This window comes from Mustela erminea, chromosome X (genome assembly GCF_009829155.1).
Source record: "Mustela erminea isolate mMusErm1 chromosome X, mMusErm1.Pri, whole genome shotgun sequence".
NCBI classification, from domain to species: Eukaryota; Metazoa; Chordata; class Mammalia; order Carnivora; family Mustelidae; genus Mustela; species Mustela erminea.
Window position 1 is genome coordinate 109,419,510 of NC_045635.1, and position 19,577 is coordinate 109,439,086.

The 19,577-nt window shown below is 51.0% G+C and overlaps 1 protein-coding gene across 7 annotated transcripts in view; it reads left to right on the forward strand.

Moving 5' to 3' along the window:
* The first annotated feature begins 2,558 nt into the window (after window positions 1–2,558).
* BCORL1 (BCL6 corepressor like 1) overlaps window positions 2,559–19,577 on the forward strand; it is a 60,455-nt gene continuing 43,436 nt past the window's right edge. The window contains exons 1-2 of one of the 7 annotated variants that reach the window (XM_032330227.1): window positions 2,559–2,904; window positions 4,180–4,259. The gene's annotated coding sequence lies outside the window, so the exon portion shown is untranslated. Of the gene's footprint in view, window positions 2,905–3,179; window positions 3,624–4,179; window positions 4,289–4,332; window positions 5,269–6,870; window positions 6,930–19,577 lie in introns of those variants that run through there. The other 6 variants (XM_032330221.1, XM_032330219.1, XM_032330220.1 and 3 more) reach the window with 6 other exon arrangements.

Consider the following 19,577-nt stretch of genomic DNA (forward strand, 5'->3'; position numbering starts at 1 on the left):
AAATTCTTTCCCATCCACTATCTCATTTGATGCTCAGGGGGTTGCTTGTGAGAGAGGAAGGATAGGTGCATTGATTTCCATATTTTAGAATTGGGAGGAAGACCCAAAACACAGTGCCTGGAGCTGGCACTGTTAGGGCTTGCTTGAGGTTCCACTGCTAGTCATCGATGGGACAGAACCATACCAAGCCGACTCTCTGAGAGTCCAACCCCAGGCTGGCAGCTGTTATTGATCTAAGAAACAATTATTTAAAAATCTGTATGAAAAGGAACATTTTGGCATTAAATGGAGATGCTAGACCATGTTGAAAAGAACTCTGGATGTGGGGTCAGGATTACTGGGGTTCAGTCTTGGTTCAGGAATTCACTAGCCATGTGACTTTGAGCAAGCCTTTCATATATGCTCATAGACTCAGTTTCCTCAATTACAAAATTGAGGATTGTAGTGAGAAAACAAATGAAAGAACACATGTGAAAGGGCTTTGTAGACATCGTGATATTGTACAAAGGTATTATTATTTATTATGTTGTTGTTATGGTGGTTCACATGGTTCTAGCTTGTTATGGTGGTTCTAGTTGTTATGGTGGTGGTGATTCTAGCCTCAAATATAATAATCATTAATCTGTATTCTTTACAATGTTTCCCACAGCTTTCCTTACCCTACTCCTTGATTTCCCATCACCTCCTGTAGGGCAGGAAGCGTGGCCCCCAACAGGAAGGGCTCAGAGAAGCTAGAGCTTCAGCCAGGAAATAACCATCTTGCCCCAATCTTCATTTCGCCAGATAAACGATGCAGCCAAATGATGAGATACAAATGAGTGGGGAACAGAGGTGTCCAGAATCCATTTCAGCCTCAAACCGAAGAGCAAAGTAGCCCCAAGGCCCCAAGGCCCTTAAAAGAAGTGGAAATTTAGTAATTACCAGAAGAATTAAGATCAGTGAAGACAGCAAATTTAAATCAAAGCTGAATTGGTGGGGCCTGCATTATCAGGCCCAATAGAGGTGATCCCTCACACCTTAATAGTGCCTGTAGAATTTGTATGTTGGTTAGTTTAAACGAATCATTTCAGATTTTCACTTTCCCTTGGTGCAACTTAGGCCAAACATTCTTTAAAGTGTGTGTGTGTGTGTGTGTGTGTGTGTGTGTGTGTGGTGGGGGGTTGCACAGGAGGGTGGGAATGGCCGGCCAAGTAAGACAGCTAGTGAAGAAGTTCCCAAAGTAAAGTGAAATGGCAAGCGTTAAGTCCACATCGCTGGTGGTAGATTTTGAGGCTGGTGAGGACAAGCCAGTGGGGTCACAAACACCAGGCCTTAGACAACGGCAATGCCACTACTGCTACCTTAGCGGCTTACCTTCGTCTGCAATACTCCTCCTTTAAACCAGGTGAGGGAGACATACCAGGCAAGTCTCAGCTGCCATCTCTAAAGTCCTTCCGAATGAGAGAAGACACCCCTTAGCTTAGAGATGGAACCTCTCTGGGCCTGGGACAAAGGAGGGGGGCAGGGAGGAGGAGGAGGAGGCAAACAGCAATCCGTCAGGGCTTCCTTCTAGTCCAAATGACCCTCCCGCTTCCTTAGTGTAGATAAATACATAATAAATAATATCAATATATCTGCACATAAAGATTTTTCCCCAAATTCCTGCTTTTCATTTCACATTCCGTGTTTACAAAGCCCTGAACCCTCCAGGAACTGCTGGGCACCTCCCCTAATACCCTCTAGGCTGAGGCGATGCCTTTGAAGTCCCAACCGCGGGCTCAGGGTTGGAGCTGCTAAGAAACACCCTAAGACTGAAAGCAAGTCTGCCGGCAGCTTCAGCTCCTTCGCAAGCTGCTCTCCTCCTCGGAGTTAATGTAAAGTCATCAGAGTTCCAGCGTGGACCGCAGGCTTCTCAGCCCTTCAGTCCTGGGGATGGCGGGATGGCCTGGGATGTAAACACATATGAGGATTTATTCCTTTGGCCAGGCGGGGAGTCGTTAGGGTAAAGAGTAAGGGTCAAGGGGGCTCGGTTTGGTGACTGAGGAGCCCGGGTCGGGGTGGGGGTGGGGGGCGGGGGACGGTGGCGAGCAGAAGCCGAGTTTTACTCCAGCCAGGTTTTCAGCCCCAAGTCGTGCAGGATTCCCCCTTTACAGACCTTTCATTCCCTCTCCTCCTCCCTCAGGCCTCTCGCTCCAGGACGCCCCCCCCCCCCCCGCAAAGGTGCCTCCACGCCCAGGCCAGGGGCTGTCCTCTGAAGGCAGCCCAGGGAGTTTGCAGCACGGAAGGTTGCCACGAAGGGTGGGCCACCCGGGAGACGCGAGACGAGGCAGCGAGCCCCGGCATTTTCCCTTCCCCAGCACCTGTCCCACTTCGGCGCCGGGGCTGGGGCTGCGCCCGCGGGCGGCCTCGGGGCCGGAGCGCCAGAGCCCTGCCCCGAGGTCGCCCGGGTTAGGGAAGTGGGGGGCCAGGGAAGGGGCGGGGCGTCCGGCGGGGGCACCCCCCCGCGCAGGCAAGACCCCACGCCCCCCCATACTCGGAGACTAAACAGAGATACAGAGTCACACATAAAGCACGAGCGAAAACGCTCGCTCTCCGACCCCGAGCGGCGTTGCTTGCCCCCCCCCCTTCCTGGAGCCGGGGGCTGGCCGGGGAAGGTGGCTCCGTTCTTCCCCCGTGGCCAGTGCGGGGTCTGCGGCTGCCCGGAGAGGTTCCGGCTTCCCCGGGGCTGGCAGGGGGAGCCCCGAGAACTGCAGGCCCGCCCCCCCTTCCTCCTCCTCCTTCCCCTCCTCCCCCACGTGTCCTCCCGGAGCCCAGCGGCCTGATCCCAGCACCCCCCGCCACCTCCCTCCTCCTCTCGCTTCGCCCGCTTCCCCGGCGGCGTGGAGAAGAGCAAAGTTGCGACAGCGGCCGGGGGGCTCTGCCCAGGTGAAGGGGGCGCCGTGGGGGGTGGGGGATGGCGCGGCCCTGCGGCGGGGGCGGAGGGAAGATAAAGAAACTTGCTTTCCGTGGCCCCCACCCCGCGCGGGTTCGGATCTTGCGTGGACCGAGCCCTCGTGGCGAGACGCGGCAACGCCGCTGGGACCGAGGCCGGCACCGGGACCCAGACCCGGACCGCGAGCCTGGGCCGGCTCCGCGGGCGCAGGCAGCGGGCCAGGCCGGCACCCAGGCAAGGGCGGGGTGGGTGGCCGCACACCGGACCGAACCGGAGACTCCGGTGGCCTGGGCGCGGGCCGAACCCGGACCGGGCCGAGTTGGGTGGTGAAGTAGGACGTGGATTCGGGGGCGGGGCGCGGCGGGAGGGGGAAACCAGGCCCCGCCGGACTGGCCTGGGCGTGGGGGCGGGGGGCGAGTTCGGGGCACTTGCTGGGCTCGGGACCGAGCGGTAGGGCGGGGCGGCGCTAGGGGCTGGGCCGGACCCGCGGGGAGAGGGCGAAGGGGGGAGCCGGGGGTGGAGTAGGGGCGTGGAGTTGCGAGCGGGGTCTGGCCTCGGCCGGGGGCGAAGGTAGATCGGCGGGGCCGCCAGCGGAGGGAGGGAGGCCCGCGGCAGCGCGGCGGCAGCGAAGGCCAGCTTCCGCGGAGTTTGTGCCCGGGCTTCCCGGGCTCCGGCCGCCTCACGCGCACAAATGGGGCTAGGGGACTGACTGGTAAGCAACTGCGAGTGTTAGACGGTGTTCGGCGGCGATTCCGGGAAAAGCAAGGAAAGACACCGTCTGCAATTATGCCGCACCCCCCACTCACCTCTTAGCATCTGGATTTTGCTCTCAGGGGGCCGCGGACCCTCCCCGCCACAACCCTTTCACTCTCCTGCACTCCCACCGCCTCCCCCCTTCCTAGGCCATCTGACTCTCCTAGGGGTTTGTGTTTAGGGGTGGACGACGGCCTGGGGGTGGGGGTGGCGATATACTCTCCCTCCCGCGGCAGCAGCCTAGTTCGTATCTTATTCCTACATGTAGCGTCGCTTTGAGTCTTGTGGACATTGGGGTTTAGATAACCTACCCCCACCCCCACCCCCACCAAGCGATTTGATGGCTTTTAAGGAAAGGGAGGAATCCCTGGATTTCCACGCCTAGAACGAGGTTTGAGGATTGAAATTCACCCCCAGCTCACTTCCACTATCAACCCCTCTTTCCTTGTAAGCCATTTCCACGGGGACCCGAACTTCGGGGGGCGGTATTAATTTGCTTCTCTATCTCTACACAGGGTCGTCGTGGCCAAGGACGGCTAGTCTCGGAGGGAAAGTAGCCACCAGTCCAACTCGGGTCGCCCCCACTATTACTTCGGTGAGGGGGGCAACGCTAAGGAGATACTGGTGGGCAGGGGACCAGTATAAAGGAGGGGTCTGGGTGGTCACCCCCGAGGGACTCCGTTTCTTGTAAGGTAGGGAGAAGCGAGCCCAGGCTTCAGGGGAGGGGTTCTGGGGAGGGACATAGGGATTGGTGACGACGGGGGGGGGCGGGAAGAAGGGGGTAGTCACACCCTGTCAGCACGGGGGTGCGGGGGCTTCCCTCAGGCCCCTGGGAGAAGGGGACTGAATGTGTCTGTTCTGTGCTGCCGGGCAGGGGAGATCTGGGGTCTCTGGATTTGCACACTGGATCGGGCACCAGTGGCCTGAGAAAGTCAAGTCGGGGCATATGGTGGAGAGCCTTGGGGGAAAGAGACAGAAACCCCTGGCCTTGGCGCCCTGATCTTTTCTCTTCCTCAACCTTCCCGTTCGAGGGGCATGGAGGGCTGGGGGCGTGGGGCTCTTGCAGCCCCTAGGATTGAGTGCCTCCGCCTCTCCTGGGAGTCTAGCTTTTTGCCCGGCTTGCTGCAGCCACTGCTGCTGCCTCCCTCTCCGGAATCCGCTTGGTCCTCGCAGCGATCCCCTCCTCCTCCCCTCCCCTCCCAGTGTCACCGGGGCTGCTAGGCTCTGCCCCCTTCGCCGCCGCTTGCTCCCTGCTTTCGTCCCTCCCTCTCTGGCTCGCTCCCTCCCTTCGCCTCCACCTCCCCATTCCTCCCCCCCAGCAGGTGGCATTCTGGGAGTTGTAGTCCCGTGGAGCGGCGGCTGGCGCCGCCCGCGAACCCCGCCGGACTCCACTTCCCGTCGAGCCCTGCGACCGGCACCCACTCCACCAGGCTTCGCTCGCACACACAGACACACACACACACCGCTCTCCCCCTCACTCTTTCGCTTGCCGCGGCTGCTGCCAGTGTGTGGCTCTGTCTCTCCTCCGCTTTGCCGAGCCCTCCCTTCTTCCTCTCAGTTCCTAGAGTCCGACCGCCGCCGCCGCCGAGAGAGAGGAGAAGGAGGTCGGTGGCGATAAGGGGCGGAGGGGGGGCATCAGATCGGGGCAGTATTAGGCGGGTGGCGGCTCAGAGTGGGTAAGAGGGAGCCCGGGTGGCGGCCTGAGCCTCCCCGCGGAGCCGACCCGGGAACAGGTGCGTCTTTTTTTTCTCTCCCCCAACCCCTCCACCCCTTTTGACTCCCCGGCTTTCTCGTATCCCCCCACCCGCTTCTTTCTATCTTAAGCCTTTTCCCAACCCTGTCCGTTCTTCGCCCCGCGGCCGCTGTGTTTGCCCCCCGGGGGCGCCGTCCTCTTCGTGTCCCCGGACGTAGCGCTCCCTGGAGCTCGCTCTGTCCTCGCCCCTCCCTTCGGGACAGCTCCCCTCCACTTCCCACCTTCGTACCCCATCCCTGCCCTATCCTACCCCCTCCTCACCCCCTTCTCCCTTAGCCAGGTGAGACTTGTTCTCCACGATTTGAGTCTTCTTCCTGGCTGGGCGGGGGTCTCCATGGAAACGGGGGTCTGGTTGATGGGGGGGGGACCACTGGAATTACCCCACTCCTCAGAAAGGGAGGTGGAGGCTATGGTCTTGTTAACTACCTAGCCCTAACACCCCCGCCCCCCCCCCATGCAAGGATCCAGTGATCCGAAGGGAGGCTGGCCAGGAGGGCAGGGCGAGAAAGGGCTTGTTTTTTGGCGGGGGGGGGGGGTGGCTGTCCGTGATGAAGTCTTGAAGAGACCTGGAGAAAATACCCTCCAACCTCAGAGGGGAGGTGCGACGGTTTCTCCTCAGGGCTGCTTTCTCCCCGGTGTTGGGGTGAGGGAACCGTAGGGTAAGGGGTACCCCTAGGTGGCGGCGGGGCCTGGGTTCGGGAGTGGGAGTGCTGTGATGGGGGCAGGGGCAATTATCCGAGTCCCTGGAAAAAAGGCGGGGGATGACTTCGGAGCGCCCTGGCTCCGCTGCCCTCGCTCTAGGGGCGGGGGCCGCCGGGCCGGGCGCGGCGGGGAGGGGGCTTAAATTGAAGGAGGATGAGATGGGGGCAATTCATACTAGCCCCAGCAAGCCAGGGGGAGATCCGGCGTGCAAGCTCTCCACCCGCTCCGCGCCAGGCCTGGAGGCAAGGGGTCTGAGAGCGAAGCCGAGAGGTGGAAGGAGGGAGGCTCCGGTTACGGGGCCGGGTTTCGGAATCAGGGGCAATCCCCCAGCCCTTGAAGGAGGGAGAGGGATGGCTGCGAACCCTAGGGCTCCCCCACCCCGGGTCCTAAGGGGCGTGAGGAACAGACAGCAGGCCCAGCGGAGCTGGATTCGAGCGGATCGCTGCTGGGGAGTGGGGGGGCTTAGTGGTGGGCTTCGGGGGGAGCAGTCCGGCGGCGGGGCGGGCGGGCGGGGCGTGGGGCTCCGGCGGGCGGCGGGGCGGGGCTGGGGCGGCGCTGCTGCCGCCGCCGCCGCTGCTGCTCCTGCTGGGGCCGCCGCAGCCGTTGCTGCCGCCGCCGCCGCCGCTTCTGGGCGGGGAACGGAGGCCAAAGGGAGTCCCGTGCCGGGGCAGAGGGCGCAGGCGGTGCGTGGTGGGGAGGGGGCCGTCCTGGGGGCGGGGGCAGGCGGGGGGTGGAGCCCCCGACGGGGGGCGGTACGAGCCCGGACGACGACGACGAAGAGCCCCGGGGGCCGGGTGCATGGAGGACGAGGTGCTGGGAGAAGGAAGGGGGGGTGGGTCCCGCGACGGGCCTCGTGGGCTTGGCTCCTCGAGGTTCTGCTTCGGGACAGAGCCCTGCAGGGGCGCCCAGAGGCCCGGGAAGGGACAGGGAGGTGAATTGGACGGTGGAGGGGGCCCTTCTCGCCGGGGTCCCGCCGAAGGGAAGGCTGGGCCGAGGGACGTCCGGGGTAGGGCTGGGAGGAGCCGACCGCACCTCGGCTGGGGATTTCGTGTTATGGAGGGACGCGAGATTGTTGTAGGGAAAGATGTGGTCGAGGGGAAAGGCGAGAGGGAAGCACACTGCAAACCCGGGAGGCCAACAGCCCAGGCCAGTGGAGGTGCCCTTCTATTTCGCCCGCACCTTCCCCCTCCCCCAGTGCAAGCACTATGTTTTTGTTTTATTGTTTTGAAATTTTCAGTGTTGGCTGTAGGAAGCTGTCGATGTGGTGATACTTATTCATTCTTCATGTCTCCTAGAGTAGACAGTAAGGACAGGCGTCGCTTGGCCAGGACTCGTCTAGGACCCAGGGTTTAGGGGCTCTTTACGCGAAAGTGGGAAGGGGGCCTGCTAACTTCGAGCGACAGCTGAATACTCTCAAGGCAGTTTGGAGGTCGTCCCCATAGCACAGAGGGGGAGTATAACTGCAAAAATCTTTGGTGAGACTTCTGTGGGTATAGTTGTAGGTTAGTGTTATTCTGGTTGGCCGCATGGCTTTTTCAACTTAGAAGGCTGTTGGAAGTGGATTAGGTTTATAATAAAGTCGCAAGGTTGGAAGGGACTTTAAAGGTCATCTTGTTCTCTGTTTACCTGACCTGTCCTTGAATGTTGGGATAGTGGAAGCTTTATTTTGGGGGAGAGGGAGCAGGGTTTAGGGGTACTTAAATTAGACGGCAATGTCACCATGTGGTACTGAAGAGGACAGCACACAAGAAAGAAATTTGGAGGATTCCACTGGGGATTAGATGGGATAACCCAATTCCCCAAATCACCCAGAGCCTCCAAATAGAAGCAAAAGTTTGGGGGAGGAACATGTAAAATTTTGATGGAGAGGCAAAGTTAGTAAGAAGGACTGGGGCAGCTAGGGGGAGCAGGGGACTTGGTGACTCAAGTTAAGAGAATCTGAAGGTTGATAGAGTTTAGGAGGGACATGGTCGTTTTGAGTAAGCCATGTGGCTATTGATAGGCAGACTCCTCTTTTGATAAGGCAACTGGGCAGCAGCCTTTGGGATAGATGGGGAGGACAAGGGGCCCAGGCCATCAGGTACAGAGCCTTACTCAAACTGACTTTAAGAGGGCTGACCCTGTTACCAGCTACACAGCAAGGGTAGGGTTCTTTTTGTTCTGGCTCTTGAGAGTCATTGATGTGACTCTCATGAAGGGGTTAAGGAGGACTGTTTCTTTAGAATAGGCCATAAGGAAAAGACAGCAAATTATTGGGATAGGGCAGGAGGAAAGCTAAGTCCCTGGCAAGTTCTTTTGTTGGAGTCTGGATTGGGCAGAGTGCAGGGGAGTTCCAGAGGAAATGGTGGCAGCACCAAGGGCGCTCAAAGATCTGGCTGTTTTGATTACCCAGAGCTGGTAGAGCATAGACTCCCAGTGGCCTAGACTTTTTTTTTGGTGGGGGAAGCAAAGGGGTTTCTTCCAGGGGTCTGTTTGCTTTATTCATGCTGTAGTTAACTACATATGAAAAAAGTGTTTGGTACAGGTGGCAGAGAATCTCACATGATGAGTCTGGATTATGGGTTTCAGAGAGGGGCTTCATTTAGGAGAACAGAATTATGGGAGAAAAGGACTTGAATACTAGAAAGAAGGAAGGCCAAAAGAAAAGTCAGGAAGAGGGTCGTTTAGGCAGTGAATGGGGAAGAAAAGTGATCATCACTGGTTACACGTCAGGGCCCACTAAGGAAAAAGTGGAACCCTGAAATTTCCAGGCTAAGTTTTTCTGAAGTCAACTTTGAAGAACCTTTAAGGCTCTTTACACTTTCATGCTAGAATCATTATGGTTGGTGTGAGAGAGAGGACTATCTTGGGTAAAAACAGGGTTGTAGAGAAACGGGCATGTAGGAAGGAATATACATATATTTACTTATAGGGAAATAGAGAATTTAGAGATAGTATATAGACTAAAAAATGCAGAATGTGAAAGAGGGCGGAATAAGGAACCAAAGGGAGAAGGTGTTTACTCACATGTCATGTGGAGTAAGTGTCAGGGAAGGTAAAAAGTTACCTTTGATAGCTGTTGTCCTGGGAGGGCCCAAGCAGCAGAGGTTGCTGAGATCCAGGGCTTACAAGTCTAAGCATTAGTTAGAAAATTCAGACGAAAATAAGCATACTGGATGGGGGAAGCAATTCACTGATGTAAGTAGAATGGCCTTGAAAGAAGTTGAAAGTAGGAATACACCAGTTTTTCCAGTCTGCAAGTGGAAGGAATCCTAGATATAGGGAGGTGAATTATAGAAATTCCAGAGTGAAACAGGAGAAAAAAACAGTGGCCTTAGAGCCTTGGGCCAGAATTGGAGGGTGGGGTGGGCGCATGGAGGAGAGGCGCTAATCAGGGGTTGGGCATCTGGACTGGTTCATTGATTCTAGGCTGAGCTAAATTTGAGATGGAATAGAATGGCCGCAGTGGGGTAGGGAGCTGTTTTCCAGCATCAGCCAGCATCTGGGATGGAGAGAGGAGTAGTTCATGGTTAAGCTGGGTGGGAAAATGAACACTAACTAGAGTGGAACGGAGAGCCCTGGGGAAAGTGGGCATTGTTGGGATAAAGCAGATGGCAAAGGGGACAAGCCACTTATGATTACATAAGGGGTGGGGAGGAAGACCCTAGACCTTTGAGTTTTAGAAGGAAAGGAAGTTTCTTAATGCTGGAGTTCCAGTTAGGTATGAGTCTATGCTTGCCAGAGGGTTTAGCGCCAGGATGGCCGAAGAGGGAGGTAACCGGTAATCTGCCTTTCAGCCACTAGGATGCTAGTACAGTATTTTACATAATCTCACATACTAACTAGGCTTTCTTAATGCCAGTGTTTGAATGGTTATCCTTGAAGTAATGTAGAAACTGTTCTCTTTCTAAATCGTACCTTTTCCTACTGTTCATAACTTGAAAGCAGTCTTTCATGATGAAAACTTTCTTTGGTGAACTGAAGTTGAATTCTGGTCAAGAGTAAAATTTAACTCTGCTTCTATCCCCATAATTCCAATATGCTGTTCTGTTTCCCTCTTCTTTTTTAAGCTGAAGCCACCCTTTCCCCCCCAAAAAAAACATTTAAAAATGGGTAATTGTTTAAAAAGTGGCTGCAGGCTGCATGTCAAGGTCATATTTTCCCTGGTCAGTGAATTGTGATGAATTTGAAGAGCGAAGATTTATTATTTGTAAGATGTGGTAATTTTCAGATTTATTCTTTGAGAGTATGTGAGGCAGGATACGTCTTCATTTGGATTTTAAGAAGATCTTAAGTTAAGCGTCCGTGAAAAATTGAGAGTACTGAGGGGCAGCAGAGCATTGTGTTTCAGGCTTCTTTACTGATTTTCGGCTAAGAAACAAAATTTGGTTCCCTCATTGCTAAGGTATGCCTAGAAATCTTAGTGTTGGTGCCGTGTAAGGGTACATTCAAGTTGTGTTACAATTTTGGTGTCCGGGGACAAGGAAAACAAGCCGACTTCCATTTCTCCAAGTTCTGTGGACTGTAGAGAAGTTTATTGTATGTGACCCTGATCCCCGGGACGAGTCCGTGCACTCTCCACCAGGATCCATGAGGCGCTGAGGTGTCTTGTGATGATGAAGCTTTACTCAGTTTAAGTTGGTCGCACCTTGTAGATGTTAGTATCTTGCAGTGGTTCTGAAACTTTTGCATGTCTCAGAATTACCTGGAGGGCTTTGGAGACATACTGCCTTAAGTCAGAGTCCTTGCTTTTCTACTTCCTAGCTGCGTCACAGGAAGCAACCCACTCGACTCTCTTGAACCTCAGTTTTCTCATCTCTAAAATGGAGATGAAAACCCCAGTCTCCCAGGACTATGAAGATTACACAGGATAATAGCTATGTGGCAGACCAGGTCCATAGCAGGAGCCCAATAAATGACATCTGTCACTATATTATAATCTAGTTTTTCTTATTCCATTGAGTCCTGTGACCTTTGATATTACTCTGTGGTAAACATGGTGGCAGAACTAAAACTATCAATGGCTCCTGAGCACTCCCTGTGTATCTTGATTCTCTGTGCTCTTTCTCCATATTCCTGTTGTATTAGTACACATTTAGCATTTACAGTGTGGTAGGAAGAAATAGCTTGGCTCATCACTCCATTATTGCATCCACCTTTGAGGTGGAAGTGGCAGCTTCTTTAACAGCTGTGCTGTAACACTGCTCAGTAGTTTAGGGCAGGAACTGAAGACTGTGTATCCAGTTGAAACTTCAGGGGACATTTTGGGCCATGCTTAAAAAATGACCCAAGCCTAGTTTACTGGGGTGACATTTTAAAAAACCATTGCTTTCTGAAAAGGGCTGCTGTATTTAATTACAACTGGTTGGGCTTTCCAGATGTCTCTGACATCTGGAAGTTCTACGAAGGGTGGTAGATAGAGTCTGAGTCTTGTATGGCTCTATGACAAGGATGTTCATCAGCGACTGGATGGGAGAAAACACGTTTTGAATAGCTCAGGTATCCTCAAACCAAACTTCTGGACACTGAAAAAAAGATGGGCTGTAAAATAGAGACTCTTTCTGCAGCCAGAGTGGACTTTGGTGCCAACAGGCAGCTGTGCCAATACAGGGAGAGAGCGGTAGCAGGCCAATTTAAAACAGCAGATCAGTTAACAAATTAATAATTTCATTTTGGCTTGGAAATGCGTTATTATTCTCTACCTGCCCCCCTACCCAGCAGATTCATCTTCTGATTTATATTCTGCTTAGGGAGACATTAAAATGAATCGTCCCTGAGTACACATCTACCGTAAGTGGGCAGAAGGCAGTCCATAAGTTGGCCGGGTTTAAAAATTAGCTGTGGCTAAACCATGCTCGGATAATTGGAAGTTGACTTTGTTGTTTTGCCCAGGCCCAGTTTTATTTCTATGGTTGTCTTTGTTGTGGAAGCAAGGAAAAGAAAGAAGAGGAAGTTTAGGAGAGAGCAAGGAAAGTAAAAGGCATCCACAGACAGGGCTTCTTACATGGGATTCTTGGTTTCCATATGACCTAGCGAGAATTTTCAGTTTTTCCCAGTAGTTCAGCAAGTATTTACTGCACACATATTGCATTACTTGTATCATGCTAGACAGTATTGGGAGTGGCTATTAAAAGAAGCAGAAAATACTCTTTCTGGCCTTGGGGAACGTATAGACAGGTAGGGAGATTGAGTCAGTACTAGGAGTTTGAAATTCTGTGAGGCAACACATTTTATATATATATATATATATATATATATATATATATATATATATATATATTATATGTACACTATGATGAGTATGTGTGTGTGTGTATGTGTGTGTATATACTATGGATGTATATGTATATATTTATATATATGAGTAATTTATACAAAGTGAGTTGAGCCTGTAGTCTGGAGAGTGGAAAAAAAAAAGTCTGATAATGGCCTTTCCAAATATTTGTGTGAGAGGTCCAGGAGACTAAAAAAAAAGGTAAAAGTTCGGTGAGGAGGAATCCTTTTTAGATGAAAAAATCCTTATCACGAATGCCGTGTACTGAAATGGAGATGCCTGAGGGCCACTGCCACAGTGCATGGCATGGAAGACACACAAGCATCACAAAAGGGATTCAGGTCTCAGATTGCAATGATTCAACTTTGGAGTGTGAAAGACACACCAGATATTCACATGGTTCTGCTGAAGACCAAGACTGAGGAAAGCCAACTCTTAGTTTTGATCTAGGAGAAATGAGAAGCGCTAAAAAGCAAACCAAAAATGACCCTGGTAACTTAGCGTGGCATTTTGAGGTGACTTGGCATTTGGCAAGGACTGATTAATTTCATGGTGATTGCTTAGGTTTTCTAGATATTGGTGATATCTAGAAATTGTATAAAATCTTATGGCTAGATCCTAGGTCTAACATAAAGCTATGATGAGATGTTTTCCTTAAATGCAGTAAAATTACTTCCTTACAGCAGGAGATGGAAGTAGTACTTGAATAATAGGGAAAATGTATGGCAGTGGGTAGAAAAGCTAAACAAACTGGCCGTATGAAAATGGGAGTGAGATTCAAACTTCTGCTTTTTGCCTGCTTCATTGTTGGAATTGATTATCTTTGTTCCTTTTATGGCTTTTGTGCTCTTCTCAATTTTATTTTATTTTATTTTATTTTTAAGTAAGCTGTATGCCCAACATGGGATTTGAACTTATGACCCCAAGTCCAGTTTAAGGAGGTCTCTCTGACTGAGACAGCCAGGCCCTTCCTATTCTCAACTTTAAGTAAGGACTCATTGATGCCCGTTTTGCAGATGACATGGTAAATGGACGTAATGAGGTACCTGAGATGGCTGGCAAACCCAGTCTCCCCACCCCCAACACACACAACAAGTTTAGGCTGTGGATAGTAGACTATATCACTCTTGAAGGGTGTTGCTGCTATGTGACTAGACAGGTTTTGATTTTGGCAGTTTTTAAGCATCAGATTTTCTCAGAATGAGTAGGGATCCAGCAATAGTGAGGAGATTGAGAAAGGGTATGGTTTGGATTAGAAAGGGCTGGGGTGGTCATAGTGAAGAGCTAGCTCCAGGGAGATCGCAAGCCCTGGCCACTCTGTTGAGATGAACATCTAGCCTCCCAAGGTGACTACTTTGGAGGTAACTACATTCATTTGAATGAGTAAGCTCTCATGTGTTTAACAGATAGTTAAAATTCTTTTGTATCCAGTCTCATAAATGTTTATAGGCCAGGTTTTTAAACATGGAGATACCAAGGAGTCTATGAAGGTGTCCACACTATAGCCATGTGTGGGTAACTACTTAGTCTTCTCGGTAAACAGAGGAATTAAATGTATCTGGGAAGAGGATGTAGTGTCTCCTATAAGACTTAGCCCTTGGGGTAGAACCAAAAGAAATATTTGGGTAGAAAAAACTCCAGGGGAACTAGAAAGTGCTACAGTAGATTAGTCAGGCAGAAGGCTGGGATGAACGGTGCAGAGGGCCCCTTCCTCCTTTCAGTTGCCCAGCAGATTATTTCCAGTTGATTGTGTGTGTGTGTGTGTATGCGCGTGCGCGCGCGTGCGTGCGCACATGTGGTGGTGTATAGTGGTAAAGGAACCCTTTTGCATGAAGGCGGGTAAAATAAAGTGATTGGGGCATGGATAGGGACACCTGAGTTTCAGGGAATGACATTGGTTAATGGCAGGGGAAGGTGAAGGGGTGTAGATATTAGGAAGCCTGCGGAGAATATTAGAAAACCTTTATATGGGAAATCGTTAAATTAGGATAATTTACACTGGGAGAACTTCCTCATTAGTGGTTGAGGTTTGGTATATATGATTAAGTAGGGAAAACAGGACCATCAGTCTCCTGTCGAGTATACGTGGAAGAAGGCAGAGCGGCAGGGAGGGTAAGGTCTGTGGTCAAGGTTCCATATCTAAAGCCAGGTAAAGTCTTCCTTGTTGGGTACATGTACACTTTCCTATTGAAAACAACTGATTTTGAGACATTTTGACCTCTCTCTAAAGGCACTTCAGTGACTAGGTGGAAGTCCTGGCCTCTTCCTTTCAGCCTCAGGATTTAAATGTCAGTGGCCTCTTGGATCCCCTTGGGGGTGTCTTAAATGCTGCTTTTACCAAAGTGGGGTAATGGGCTGGCCTCTCCTTTGATTCTATGTTTGAATGTGAATGTCTCTGTCTTATGGGAGCTTCACCCAGAGCGCTGGATTTCTGTTGGAGCAATAGGTCCCAAAGTTGGTTTTCTTTACACATTAGTCATCACTGACCCAACCCTCCTTCTTAAACTGTCTACTAGCCACGCCTATTCTCTTGAGGACAGATTCAGGGCCAGGCTTCAAGAAGAATATTTTCCGGCTCTTTCATTTTTTAAAGTCATAATTGCTTCCAGGTCACCAGACAATGTGAACCAAAAGAAGCCTGGGGGAGTACTACCAGATTTAGTTTAACTGAGACCTTCTTAATCTTGAATTTCTAATTTATTGGCTGGATAGTAAGGGTCCAACCATGAATAAATGGACAGGTTTCATGCTACGCTTAAAGGGCCTAGTTGTATTCCATATGTTGCCAGTGCCTGTTGTTCTGCATGTAGGGGGTCTTTGGTCCCAGTGGAAGCTACGTGATTCTGGGGAACCCATTCACAGGATAAACACCCTGGCCAGCCATGTTCAAGGTTAACGTTCTACCAAGGCAAAGACATTTTGTCAGATAGGTGCTGTGTTATCTCCTTTTGTGTCCTTCCCTTCCTCATACGCATGACGACCATACTTTTGCTTGTAGTTGTTGTGAAATCTGCTTGTTTTGGCATCTTCATTTCAAAACAAAACAAAAACTGTCTACCCAATCGGTACAATCTCCTTTGAGCTTTTAGTGCTGCCCATCCCTTATTACCAGCTCCCCCTAACCCTGACTTGGATTATAATTTGATGTTCTTCCCCTTTTGATAACATATTCTCTCAAAACTTTTCTAAAATGTCTGTACTCCGTGCTTCCCCACAGTGTTTCAGTTTGGCCCACGATGGTGAAATATTTCAGGTTCCCCTATTTCGTTTTTTCTCTTTTGGTTGTTATATTCTGTGGGCTTCTCTTTTATGCCTTTCACACCTGCCCTTGACTTCTAGAAGTTATTTTTTTTCTTTTGGGTTTTTGGGGGGAAAGATCTCTGCTTCATTATGGTTTGTCCTCTGCTATCTGCTCACCCTCAGCTTAACTGCTCTTTTCACCATTTTAAAGTTATTGCTCTCCTGTTAGTCCATTTCTTGTTGGTTTCCCCTGGTTTGTAGTGTGCTGATTATGTCTGCGTGCCTGCTCTCTGCTTGCTGGATTCATCCCCTCGGATCTTGGTCAGTCCCTCTACTTAAGTGTGTGTACATGTGCCTGCTAAATTGAAGCATTGTATTTCTTTATTTTTTGCAGCCTATGCTGATCACCGCATTGGGCTCGTGGAGCATGTGCTCTCCTCTGTTCTCACTGAGTCGGACGTGTCTTTCAAGTTTTTCCCCCCAAAGTGGGGATAGCTCACAGTGGTCCCGCTGCCTTCCAGGCAGTGACCAGTATTTGATTCTGGGGCCATGCAGCTGTTCGTTTCTTAACAATTACATGGTTGTGATATCTGGGAAAATCCTTTGAGGTATTTCGTATGCTTGTGCCCATGTTTCCTGGGTCACTCGGGATTACCAGGTTTCTTCGAAGTTCCTTTTAGGAACTTTGCCGTCAGCCTTTGATGTGATGGTTCCCATCAGAGAGAGCAAGAGAGAGACTAAGAAAGCACACCACACGTGAGTGCAGGCTCTGTGAGCAGAAGCAAGTCGGCACACGAGAACGTGCACACCAGCGGAGCCTACGGAGTGTGGTGTGTCTGGAAGGTTTTCCTTTCTGCTCACCTCTCCTGAGAAGGAGCGTACAATGGAGTGGTTGTTAATTTGATTGGATGTGATGGTGAGGAAACACAACACTAGGCCTCTTGGACCAGAATCTCCAGGGCTGGGACTTAGGAATCTGTGTCTTGAACAAGCTCGTTGGTGATCCTGGTTTGGGAGACATTGGTGTACATTGGCCATCTTGACTCCTCCTGTCCTGGTTGGACACTGACACCATCAGTGACTCTTTGGAAGTTCCCTTTGCTTGCTCTCTGGCTCAAGAAGACCAGTCTTGCCTTCCTGTGTAGACCACTTAGCTCAGGGTGCTCTTATCTGTGATATCTACCTCTCCTCTTCCCTCCTCTGCAAAGGCTACTGTTAATAGCAGCAGTGGGCTTTCCATAGGAAGAGGGGCTGCTCTGAGAAATTCCTAATGGAAGAGTGGGAAGCCAAGGTGAAGCAAATATTCTATCTTCAGGATCTTACGAAAGTGGGGGTGCCTCCAGGTAGTCCTAAAATGTGTGGTATTGTCTGGTAATTATTTTGGTTTTTACTTGGTTTTCTTTTTATTGTTGTTGTTATTGTGTTTTGGAGGGGGGTGCTTCTAAAAACTCCTTTATCTAGGTGGTGATATTTTCTATGTTCTGTTTTCAGATGCCAGGATTCATTTCCCCCCACCTCTGATTTCTGTCTGAGGACCTACAAAGAACTAATCTCCTCTAAATAGAACAAAAATCAGCCCAAGAGCGAAAAGCCGATGGTTACTGATTTATATCTGCTGCCTACAAGTATTCAGATAGGCACTAAAACTTAAACTTTGTGTTAAAATTCATCTTATGCAAGTATGGCCCCCTTCATGCTTGACTCTTCCAGTGCTTCATACAGAGAAAATAGTTTTTAAAAGTACCTGGTGTGTTGGTCAACAGGCTGAGCTGGTGTGGTGTTGTGTTGTGTTGTGTTGTGTGTTTTTAAGTAGGATTCATGCTTGTGGAGCCCAGTGAAGGCTTGAACTCATGACTATATGATCAAGACCTGAACTGAGATCAAGAATCTGACATTTAACCAACTGAGCCACTCAGGTGCCCCTGAGCTGTTGTTTCTTGAACGGGGATATTCCAGGATATTCTAAGAAAAAGTCAAAACTTGAGGATGTTTGAGGATGGGATCCTGGTGAACTGACTGGAAGCAGACAGTCAACCCATTTGTCTTACTCCTTGTTGAAATTTTTCTAAAAATTTGTATTAACCCACATAACTGTTTTAGGAATGTTAAGGATAATTTTCAGAAGAAGGTAAGATCATGAGTCTCATACAGTTATAAAAATGAACATGCGTTAAAGATTTTATTTTACTCGTTAATCACAAGGGAACCAGACAGATGTTAGAGCCAGTTCAAAGAAAAAGTCCAAAAGCACAAATTTATATGGAGTAAAGGAATTGAATTGCAAATGGAGGCAACACTGGTCCCCCCCCCCACCCCCGCAGGGGGGAGGGAAGTCAATCCGAACTCTATGGGACAAGACAGAGTTTGCATATCCATCAGTTACCTGCAATTTACAGAGGTGCAAACTAGCTCAGAGACAATGAGAGATACTGGAATGGGGCAGCTATGCAGGGTGTGCTGTGGGCAATGCGTGGTGCTTTTAGGAAAAGTACAGCATTCTCTTCTGTAGTAACTAAGCCTGGTGGACCCTTCTGGGGGGGATGGTTGATTTTGCTTCTTGTAATTTCTCAGGGTCATCACCTCAATTTCTCATCCAGCGTTCAGTTCCATATAACACTCATTTACTGAGTACTTACCATCTGTAAGACATTGTGGAGGAACCAGAGACAGAAAAGATAGTTTCTTACCTTAAGTAGCTTGACTGGCCAGGGAGACAGACATGCCACACCCCCAGCTAGCCACACTGCAGGGGAGATAAGCGCCGTGGGAGAGGTAAGGATGAAATGTTTGAGGAGAAGAAAGAGTTGAGGAGAGGGAAGAGTTAACCGATCAGGGGCTGAGGCTGGGGAGATGACATGATGACATTTAAGCCAGACTTTGAGGGGTGACAGAGAAAGGAGAAGAGGCACAGGAGAGGCCATTTCAGCGTGAGGAAACAGCAAAGTCCTAAAACTGGATGATCTGCTCAGGGAAGGGTCAGGAGCCGGGATGGCAGAGGCCACAGGGAAATAGCAGGATGTGGCCAAAGAGGAGGCCAGAGGAGGTCTGAGGCCAGGTCAGGGAGGGCCCGGAAGGCTGTGCTAAGAAATTTGGGCTTGATTCTGAAGACAGGAAAGCTACTGAAAGCTTTTGAGGAGGGAGGGGGCTGCTGGGATCGAATTGGTGCTTTAGAAGATGAATTGATTATAAAATCAAGAGACTGGAGGCAGAGGGACCAGTTAAGAGGCTGTTGTAATATTCTGGGGGAGAGATGATGAGGGCCTGCGTCAGGGTGGTGGCAAGAAGGGCAGAAGGCGAGGACGGAGCTGGCATTATTAAGGCTCGACTCCTGATTGGCTGTGGGCGGAGATGGTGGGGGGAGAGAAGGAGTTGAAGACGACTTTGCTGCTGAAATGTCCAGGCTGGGGGACAGTGGTGCCATTAACTAAGATAGGAAACCTGCTGGGGGTGGGGGGTGGGGAGCAGGTTTATGGGAACAGATAATGAGTTCGGTTTGAGACACATTGAGTTTGAGGGGCTCGGTGGATGTCCAATTAACAGCGAGTCGCTGGCAGCTAGAAATTCTGGTCTGGGTCTAAGGAGAGAGGTCAGGGCTAGAGATATAGATTTGGGAGTCTTTGGTGCAGGAAGGGGAGAGTTGCAACTGGGGGAGCTCCGGAGCTGGGAAGCAGGAGGGGCGGGATTCACACGCCGCCCCCCCCCCCCGCCCCCACAGGTGAGAGAGGCGGGGTTGGGGAGAGCCCAAGAGAGCCAGACTGAGCCAGCGAGAAAGACAGAGACCGAGGAGGGCAAGAGAGACAGAGGGAGACGGAAAGACCAGAGAGGGAGAGGGAAGGCTGAGGCAAGGACAGAGTGGGGGGGAAGGTGGGGAGGTGAGGGCGGAGAGAAGGGAGGTGAGGGGAGAGGGAAGCGAGAAACCAAGGGTGAGGAGAGAAAGGGGGAAGGGACCAGGGCAGGAAGGTGGA